Below are 10,877 nucleotides of genomic sequence, written 5' to 3'. Positions count from 1 at the left end.
AGAAAGAGAGAGAGAGAGAGAGAGAGAGAGAGAGAGAGAGAGAGAGAGAGAGTCTGTGAGCCGCCAGTCAGTGGCTTTTCCTGCTTTCCTATTAACCCTCGGGTCTTTCACCAGACTTCTAACTAATGAATTTCTCCCTTAAAGTATAGGAATAACTATTTTTAACACATCTTGTCTCCTGTGAGGTGCAGGAATGTTTTCCTGGTAGCATGTCTAAGAGATGAAGGTTTGGAGATGGTAATTACTTATTGTATAGCTCTAGGAATGTAAGGCAAAGAAGGATTTATCATTAAGGTATACTCCCAGTCTGCAAACATGGATTTTGAAAATGTGTACATTGAGACAAGAAACAATTTGTATATGACATTTTAAATTGTGTGTTAGATGGCAATTGATGAGAGGTATGACGAAGAACATCTGTACTCCCAGTGGAAGATGAAGTGGGAAAATCTTAAAAATAGTGAGGTTGAGGCCATCCTCAGCTACTTAGCAAACGAGATCTTGTTTTGAAAGAACATAGTAAAGAATGTAGACTACAGAGGAGCTTGCAAATGCCATGATATGTTTTAACCAGCACCAAAAGTGCAATAACCACTGAAGTGTGTATATCCTTTATCAATGTGTCTGTCTGTCTACCAACCTTGGTATTTTGTATTTTAGCTCCAGGATGCTTAGTTATTGACAGGGTCAGCCATGGTTTGCCTAGATTCAGCTATAAAATAATAATAATAAATGCCTGAACTTCACAACAACCTCAAAATAGTGTCATGTTGGAAGCTGAGTCTTCTAAGAAGTTGAGAAGATTTTTGAAGACCATATAGCAAAAGGAAACAAGATGTAAATGCTTTTGTCAAGATGTGAGAGCCATGTGCATCCCACAAGGGGTTTCTTTGCCAAAACAAAGAACAATTCAAGTAAGTATGCTTATAAATTTACCTGAGATAAAACACTTCAGGGGAAAATCATTTTTAACCTATATTAATCCAGATCAGCCTTTATATCCAATCAAAATCCACAGGATAACAGCCCACTAATTCCTATGTGTGTTTTGCCAGGACCAAATGGCTCAGGGAAATATGATGTAAAATGCTATCTTGTTAAAATGCATGAATTAAAAAGATTACTCTTACTATGCCATTGTTCCTAGACCACCTTGAAGTAAAGATGCAAGGAAGGTTCATTTGCTGTAAGATTACAGAAGCACACAGCCCTAAATGGCTTTTCTGTGTTATTGCATTCACAGCAGATTTCTTACTGTGTGATATAACATGATACATTCAAGCAAAGAAAAGAATTCCCAACCCGGCTTATCTGTTCTCCGGAACGTTAAGCTGTATTATGTTTTACTGCTTGTCTTGGCTTTTTATTGTTTTGATACACTTCAATGGAAATGGCCTGCTATTGTTCATTCCTGGCTTGTTTTTTAATCTTAACCCAAAGTAAAAGGAATAGTGGTCATTTGTAAGCCTTATCAGAGTCACTCAGCCAATTCAAATGGATTTTGAAAGCATTCATTCCTTTCCATAGCCTTTATTACTTGGTCTGTGCTTTACTCAATCTTTATTACAAATGAAATTAAATCTAGAAAAAATACTGTGGAAGTGTTTCATTTCCCCATGAATCAGTTTGGAAGTCCTTATGAATATTTTATTAAAATTACTATTTTCAAAATAAAGAAACAACATAGCCTATCAAATATTTTTATACTTACTAAAACGTTTTTTTCTCAAGCCAAACTGTCAATCTACATTTTAGACCTTTGCAGGAAGAACATTGTTAAAAAGCACATTTAGTTTAAATCAACACAGGCCACATTGGTCTTGAAAACCATTTCAATGAAGGTGATCAATAGAACATAATCCTCAATAAAACTTTAGTGAAAATCCTGTTTTCATGATATATTTTTAAAGTTTAATTATTGTCTCAATTTTTCACCCTCGTTTGATTGTATGGAAGGGCAAGAGTAATTGTGCTAATAAAAATAGCAGGCTGTGTGTAAGGTTGCAGTCCTGCACAGTGGGTTTGCTTATATAAATAAGCCCAGAAATGCTAGACTCAGGGGATTAGCACCACAAGCCATCAGTCTTCAAGTGGAAACAAGGTACAGAACAATGGGCAGTCCTCCCCCTTCCTGAATCAGTATCTCCAGTAGGAGGGTGGACTTCACCACTCTGCCTAAGAAAAACCTCTGCAGCCAGAGCTGAGCTGAGTGGTCTGGGATGATGAAGTACAAGCTGCTGCATCCACACACAAACATTTTTCATTTTCAAGGGATCATAAAATACACTGCATGATTTTCAGCAACGGGCAATGGGAATTTATCACAGTTTTCTGCATGCAATGATAACCAGGAATTAACAACTAATTTGAAGAACTCTGACAAAAGCACAATGTTAATATTCTTAAAATCCAACAAAATATCTTCAAATACCCATTGTCTGTGAAGAAGGATGAAAATGAAGTCTTGGACCCTGGCATAAATGAGGATGTACAGACTTATGCTTGGTGTCTGCCTATTCTATTACTAAGCCTAGTGGGTTTTGGAGTAGAAAACTTTGATAGTTTAAAGAATGATCAAAAGATAACTAAAGATCAAAAGATTAGGGTTAGAGGAATGGCTCAGTGTTTTTGAGCAGTCTACTTTTCTTGGTTCAATTCCCAACATCCCCATAGCAACTCACAGCCTTCTTTCTGTAACTCTAGTTCTAGCAAATCTGACAGCCTTCTCACCTTCTCATATACCACCACAGGTACCAGGCACATAAGTGGTACACACACACATATACATGCATATGTATGTATGTATGTATGTATATGTGTGTGTATGTGTGTGTGTGTGTGTGTGTGTGTGTGTCAAGTCACATAGTCTTAGAGTTCCCTGCCACCACCTGCCTACCACTCTCTAAGGCCTACATTCGGCATCTGACACTTACAGACAGGACTGGGAATAAAGGAAGAACATGACAGAAGCACCCTTGGATGTATGGCCTGGGCACTCTATTGCTTATGGTTGATTAGAAGGCAAGACAATATATGAGAAGCTAGAGCCAGTCTCTAGGGTTAGGAGTGGGACACCAAATAACATTTGAGGTTAATCCTAATATATTGATTTTAATATGTATAATTAAAGGAAAAGGCAGCATATAACCCTATAAATTAACAGAATTCTTGGGTCAAGTCCATGGTCTTAGTAGACAGAAACACATAGAGGAGGAAGTACTCTTTTCTTTTCTTTTTTTCCTATCTTACAAACTTTACAACTCTTCCTTTCTTTTCTACTGTTTTTCTTTTAAACAATATTTTCTTTTATTGTTGCAGTTTTAACAGATGGTGTTAAACAGATAATCCTACTATATGGAGAGTTCCCAAATTGTCTCCCCTTCATCCCTGGGTAAGTCCTGTTTCATCTGTTAGATATTTGTGCATCTTATCCTTTAACTCAAGGACTATGTTCTTTGAGAAGAGCTCCTAAGTATATCACTGGAGAACTTGGAATCCTCTGAACTTCATTTTCCATTCCTTTTTTGCAGACAGCAAAAGTACAGCATGTGTGCACTGAAGAGGTTGTATATTATTGAGGCTGCAAATGGATAATTCAGTTTTTCAAAGGTAAACAAAGTTGTGTGAATGGGTGGTTAGTACAGGTATATATCAGATATTTAGATATCGAGGAATGAAAGACCAGCTTAAATTAAGTCATGCTTGTGATAGTCAATTTATTCAGATATATGATGTTATTAGGTTTTTTGTTGTTGTTTTTTGTTTGTTTTTGTTTTGTTTTGTTTTGTTTTGTTGTTTTTGGTTTTTTGAGACAGGGTTTCTCTGTGCAGTCCTGGCTGTCCTGGAACCACTTTGTAGACCAGGATGGCCTGCAACTCAGAAATCCGCCTGCCTCTGCCTCCCGAGTGCTGGGATTAAAGGCGTGCACCACCATATTATTACTTGTATAGAAAGTTGATGAGCAAGAAGCCCACATCATAAATAAATGGGGACAATTGAAGATTTGAAGTGGGGGAGTATTTGCTTTTACTGACAAGAGAAGAATATACAGTGAGTGGTTATATGAAAATGAGGGAAATGCTATGAAAATGGGAACATGACACAAAGAAGAATCTTGCCCCACCAATAGGCTTTGGGATTTAAAAAATTTAGAGAAGAATTAGGAAAGTCAGCTGTCAATGGGAGCAAGACCAACTGAATATTCAGAGAAGAATGGTATGTTATCATTAGTGAATTAGAGTTCCAACATTTTAAGAACTGGATACCAGGCTAGGATGCTATGAGTGAGTAATAGGAAACTAAGTCCTGGATAGAACAGGGTTAGGAAGAATGAAGCGTGCTTTAGATTCTGAGTCTCTTTTGGCATACCACAAACAAGAGAATATGTGCAATAAGGTAATATTGGATGAGCTTCACAGTGCTTACGCTATAAGCATATGTGCAGGGATGGGAGTGAGCACTGCAAAATTATCCAGTGAAAAGAAGAATCCTCAGTCACATATCTGTCATTGGGTTAAAGGTTCCCAAGAAATGGCTAAGCATCTAATGTATGGACTGTTTGGACTCCTGGCAGCAGTGGTATGCATATCCTCTTCTAAATATGCCAGAGCTCTTCTCAGTGGGTAGTGAGGTCTTATTTTTGGATCACAGACTTCCTCTTAACTGTTTCTGTTGGCAGCTTTCAGGGTAGTGATAGTCCCATAAGCAGGAATTATTACTAGTCTATTTTACGGTCTGTCAATTCAATGGCTGACTTCATGATTTCTAAAACCCTTTACTGTGTCTTCCGTGTGAAAGCCTTAAATTGAATTTGCCAAATTCCATCCAAAAGTAATAAGCAAAACATCTTTTTTATTAGTAGACTATTTTAGTCTGACAACTTGCAACCTCCCAACTTTCTACCTGCTGTTTATTATCACACATACTCTGAAAACCAGATTAGCCTTTGTCCTACGAATTGCTTCTATGCACTGACTCTGAAGTTGGCTTTGTGTTTGGTTAGTTTAAGTCTTTTAACATGGTTTTTAATTAGACAACACCAACTGTGGCCCGGCAACCTCCCTATCAGCCACTCCTAGATTTTATCCATTCGTGCTCTTTCTCTTCTAGCGACAGGAGAGTGAAAGAGCCTCCATTTCCTCTCTGGTAGTAGTCAGCTGGGCAGCGGCTGATACCAAATACATTTGACTTAAAGAACTTTTCATGAATCTAACAGAACACCACTGTTATGTACACTGAAACTTGTTTGTTTTCATGACTGCTGTCTAACAAATGCAGCAACACGGACCATTTATCGTCAACAACAAAGCAAAAGCAGCCAAGCCAAGGAGGTCATTTTGCATAATAACTTTATATTTCTGACAGTAGGGAATGACCACAAGACTTGTGTTGGCTGATTTGGACACTGAGCTACATCCCCTGTCTTGCTTCTTAATGATACTATATTTATCTGTTTCTCTTATCATCCTTTTTATGTATAGAATTTGCTACCTCATTACGAATTTATTAAATTTGTAAAAAAATTAAACATTGCTGTCAAATTGTTTATCCTGAACTTAAGTAGTTTAAAGAGTCTACCTTTGTGGGAGGATTGTGCTAATGATTAATATAAAAGATATTTATTAATAATATACTTAGTTCTGTATATGATTTTTGAAAATCAATTTTGAGATACAATATCTCAAATCTGATATACTCTAAGTATTTTATTCTTAGCTATAACTTTCTTGAATCTTCAAATCCATTTATCTTATTTATTTTGGTCTCTTTTTTTTTCACAAATTCTGGTTAGATAACCAAGATGACTTCAAACTCTCTATGTAGCATAGGTGGTTGGCCTTCAGTTCCTGTGTGCTGGATTAAAGGCATAACTCACTCAACCATTCAGAACAATTTAGACAGCTTAGTAAAGACACTATTCTTTAGATTTTTCTTAATTTCCAATTTTTTCTTACTCAAATGCCAAACATGAGTATTCAATACCAGAAACGAAGAACAAGACAAGAAGAGAAAGAAGCCTTATTTTGTGGGTATTATGATAATGGGAGAAATTATGTCAATGACTCTTCTTCAGTATCTTACCCATTTTCAATCTCGGCATTTTATTCATTAATGAGAAGCCTTCATCAACAGGGGAAGAGGGCAAATAAACAGTTCTATTTCTGACCCAGAACCCATTAGTTCATTAATCCAACACATGTGTGTGTGGAACAGGTACTATGCATCCATCCATTCAAAAATCTATAGCACAAACTAAGAAACAGACACTATCCAGGTGTCAAAGGTCTGTCATACCTGAAGAATAGGTAAGCAGAGATATCAGGAAGGAATAAAGATTTGCCAAGAAGTGGAAGAGGGACTTATATGGGTTTTATTCTAAAAGGGAAAAAATGACAATTTTGACTCATTGCCTATACTATTTAACTATAAAGAGGTTGTCACTCATTCATTCCTTCAACAAATCCTTTTCTGAGTTGCTGCTAGGTAGTTTTCTCGTCATGGAATCACTCTATCACCCAAATGTGTTTTGAACTCTGGTGATCCTCCTGCCTCAGCACATGGAGGGGAATTACAGACATGAGCCAGGATTTCCAGCATCCATCTTTCGTTCAAAGTCGAGATGTCCCTTTGTAACTTGCAAATAAAAATGGCCATTTAGAAATCACTAAGCCACTTTCCTTGCACCCTTTTATTCTCCATTCTGATTTTACTCTTCAGACTTGCTTCCTGGACACCTACATTTCTTCCATCACACATCCACATTCTCTTATGAATAATCGCCAATGCGAATTTTAATGGTGGTAGGACATATAGTCAGACCTTGATTTTCCTACCAAATAAGTGTAAGATACTTCTATGATCACAGTGCTACCAATGCTTAAGCGGCATGCTCTCAAGAGAGAACAGTGAGAAATTGATCTCTGTAAGAAATTATTGTATTTTTAAAGGCATGTAAACTACAGTTTTAAGATACACCATTAGTTTTCATTCCTCCTATGGACAGCTTTGCTAGGTCTCTGCCTCATACCTTCAAGCAGGAGGAAAGATATACAATATTGGCAAAAGAAACTTCCTAGAATTGGCTGGGAACGATGTGTTTCTGGCACTCTGAAATACTTAACACCTTCGGAATAGGGGGTGGGGGGACATTGCTTTGACACGTTGTCAGTGAGACACACGTGGAAAACACTGGTGATCGAGGAAGGCTGTCAACACCATTCACCACTGCTTGTTCTTCTTTCACCCTATCCTATTCCTACAAGTACCATGTGATTCTCTCTTTAAGAATCATAAGTCTAAAACTATGCCAGGGTTTCTGAACCACCCCAAACCTGTTTGCACAATGGTCTATGAAATGAGTTCTTTCAAAAACAGATACACACAGATGGATATGGAATCACATCCATCTTCAATTAAACTAGTGAAGATTATAGTACATTAGGAATAGATTAGGAATAATAGCTAACAACGTAGGTTCAGACAAAAACAAAATGTTTCTTCAAGCTCAGCCAGGTTCACAGTAGCCTCGCCTTCAGAAAACTATCCTCTAAGAAAAATACTGTATTACAATTTACCACAAAGAATCAGAGCTGAAATCTAGTATGTTGGATATGACTAATCAAACTAGGACGCATTTGCTAAAATTATTTATTTGGAGTATAGCAGGCAGAGTGGCAGATTATTCAGTCAGAGAGATAGGGTCCAAATCTGTAATGCCAAACTTTTTAGAAAGTGGTTAACAGATGGGAGCAATCAGAAAGAGTAGATACACATTGGGTCTATTTAGATGAGGAGCTCAGATGTACAGTGGAAAGAATTTTGCATGTGGAGTTAACATCTATGATGTAGGTTTAATGTTTGCTTTTTTTGGTTAGTTTCTAAATTACTGAAGTTTGTAGTGTTCTTACAGTAGACAAATCCCAGTATTGCTGATAGAAAAATTGTAAACAATGCCTAAAACGGAGTTTTTAAAGATTTGAGATTTGCTTTATGTTTTAGAGACAGGCTTACATATATCCCAGGCTAGTCTGGAGCTCACAGTATAGTGAAAAATTAACTTGAACTTAGGATTACTCTATCTACCATCCAAATGCTAGGATTCTAAGCATGCACTACCAAGCCCAGTTTATGTAGTGTTGGGCCCAGAGCTTCATTCATAATAGGTCAACACTCAACTAATCTATATCCATAATCTGAGGTTTTGAAGGGCTTTGAGGATTAACTGGTATACCACAGTAAGTGCCTATCAAAGACTTAGAATATGTACGGCAGGATTTGAATAACTGTAAATGTAAATGGGAAGCATTGGCTCAACTGAAGTGTGCAGAAGGTAGCCAGTCTGTGAGAATCACTATATTGAATTACTAGTGTAGGGTTTGTAGACTTCTCTCCCTTCCTCATCTCAGAACAAGTTATGATCTGAACTTGCCACTCAGGGGCCAAGAAAACTTGCCAGAATCCTGCCATGTCTTATCTTAACAACCATGAGAAGACAGTCATAAGGGTGAAAAATACCAGCTGCTACTCCGCAGCCACACCAACTGAACTCTACTCTCATGAGCAATGTCTCCACAGAGCAGTACTGAACATGAATAAATGTCAACAGTGTGTGGGGTAAAAGAGAACTTCAGATATTAGGACTCAGTACGTGGAGGAACAACATAGAAGCAGAGCATCACTAAACATCCTCTTCTAAAGCATTTACCATGTGACTTTGGTGTTCTAAGTGTCTTCGATTTCTCCACTTTATCACTTTCCTCCTCAGTGATTTTCAGCAAGAGCTCCAAGACCAGAACTAGACTCTTCTTTGCATCTTTACCGCACAAATGGAAGGAACAATTCTCTAACCATGATTAGATGAGAATCACACCTAAGCTACACAAGGAACTCCTAGAAGGAGAGAAGGCATGAAAATTTTCCAAGATAATGATTCTCTGTTTGGGCAGAAGATTTTGACTAGAAAAGTGGAAGCTGTGGATGGGAGGGACCATTTTTATTGCAGTCCAGTGGTATCTAGCTGGTTCTCCAAAACTAGATCTGTGCTAATAAGAGGTGGCTTCCTCTGAAAATAAGGTGGGTGTGTGAGGACAGGGAATGGTAATGTGAAAAAAATGAAGTCGTTAGATGTTTTTTAAAAAAAAGTATTTCAAATATTTTATTTGTTTGTTTGTGAGACATGGTATCATGTAGCCAAGGCTAAGCTTAAACTGTCTGTGTATTCAAGGATAAACTTAACCACCTTTTTTGATCCTCCTATTTCTACACAGACAGTGCCAGAATAAGAGGTTCATAACACCATGCTCAGTTTTACACCATGTTGGAGACTGAACCGAGAACCAGATGCATATCGAATAAGTACTCTCCCAACTGAACTACATTCAAGGTTGTTCTCAACAATTCCAAACTGTATGATTCCAAGTTGTGTTAGTGACTGTTGTGGTAAAAGCAGATCCAGTTGGAGGTGGGAACAGAGACACAGTAGTGTCAAAGACACCAGAGACATACGAATGTTAGGTTTTAAGCGCTACAGAGATAGCGTGAGTACTCTAAAGGAGTACCATTTGCTCACGCAGCACCAGATGGTAATATCTTTATACATCTACAATATTAGGTTTTGCTTTATTTTGACTTTATTGCTTGTTCTTCATCTCAGCACCTATGAAAGTCCTTATTACACTGGCACAATTTCTTCTGAGTTGACTCTTTGAGGTTTCTGAGTGATCTACCAGCAAAATCTCAAAAGTATAAAATGAATGTGTTCCGTGGGTTCTTGGCCAGGAAGGGGAGGGAAGTGTACCTACACAAATAAGCCTTCTAATCCAACACTGAATTTACTACAGTGCTCCCCATGCCCTTTGCAGATCTGAGAACATAACGTTTCTGTAGTGGAAATTAAACGCTTATTTCCTCAATATGTGCCTTTCATATCAGGAAACATGAAGAGGATAACCTTGTATTTTCAGTCAAAGGGTATAGCCTAAATTATATGTAGCACGTAGCATTGCACACAAGCATAAAATTCCCAAAAGTCCGTCCAAAAGAAGAGTTTTAATACAGAAAAAGACATTACAGGAGACTATATGGGACTGCAGCCTAAGCTGACGACTCCAGTCTCAAAGTTCTTTCTTCCTCCTTCCCTCTTCTCTCTATTTCTCCTCTGGCTCCTCTGCCTATTTTCTGGTTTTTTGCTCCCTTTCTTCCATCTCCTTCCTCCTTCCTCCCTCCTCAGTGTCTCTTCATTTTCTTCTACCTTTGTCTACTCAGTCCTGCCTTTCTCTCTGCAAAGAGAAGCTACTGCAGGTGACCTTGAAATTGCAGCTCAGCAGCAGGTTTACACTTGTCTGGCAGTAGAGCTGCTAAAAGCAAACTGCATTTAGAACATGTTTCATCCTACCAACCTGATTTAAAAAAAAAGAAAAAAACAAACAATCAGGCTCTATGCCTGAAAGACTTTCTGAAGTATGGAAATGCACACTAACTCACAGGAAATTACAAATGTCATATAATGCTGAGGCAGTCCGTTTTAACAAATGTGGCTGAGGTTTGCTGAAGCACCTATGTGGGGCTCATAGATTTAAACGCCATGTGAATAAAAGCCCTCTACAAAGCTCATGGAAAGTACGGAGATGGTGGAGGGTGCTGAGCAAAGCAGGGATTTGCTTAGATTCTTAAATCTTGTTAATAGTTTTGGTGGATCTATTTCAAAATGAAGTCATGATAAAATTTTCTGTCTCATTGAAAAACAAAGTAGCAGTGATCTTGCCAGGTAGATAAGACTTGGGCTTTTCTTTCATGGGGATTTTTTTTATTGCTTTTTTTTTGAGTATTTTTTAAAATTTATTTATTATTATTTTCTTTATTTACATTTCAAATGCTAT

Source organism: Mus pahari, chromosome 16, assembly GCF_900095145.1.
Source record: "Mus pahari chromosome 16, PAHARI_EIJ_v1.1, whole genome shotgun sequence".
Lineage (NCBI taxonomy): Eukaryota > Metazoa > Chordata > Mammalia > Rodentia > Muridae > Mus > Mus pahari.
The sequence above is the reverse complement of the archived record's forward strand: the minus strand, read 5'-3'. Positions refer to the sequence as shown.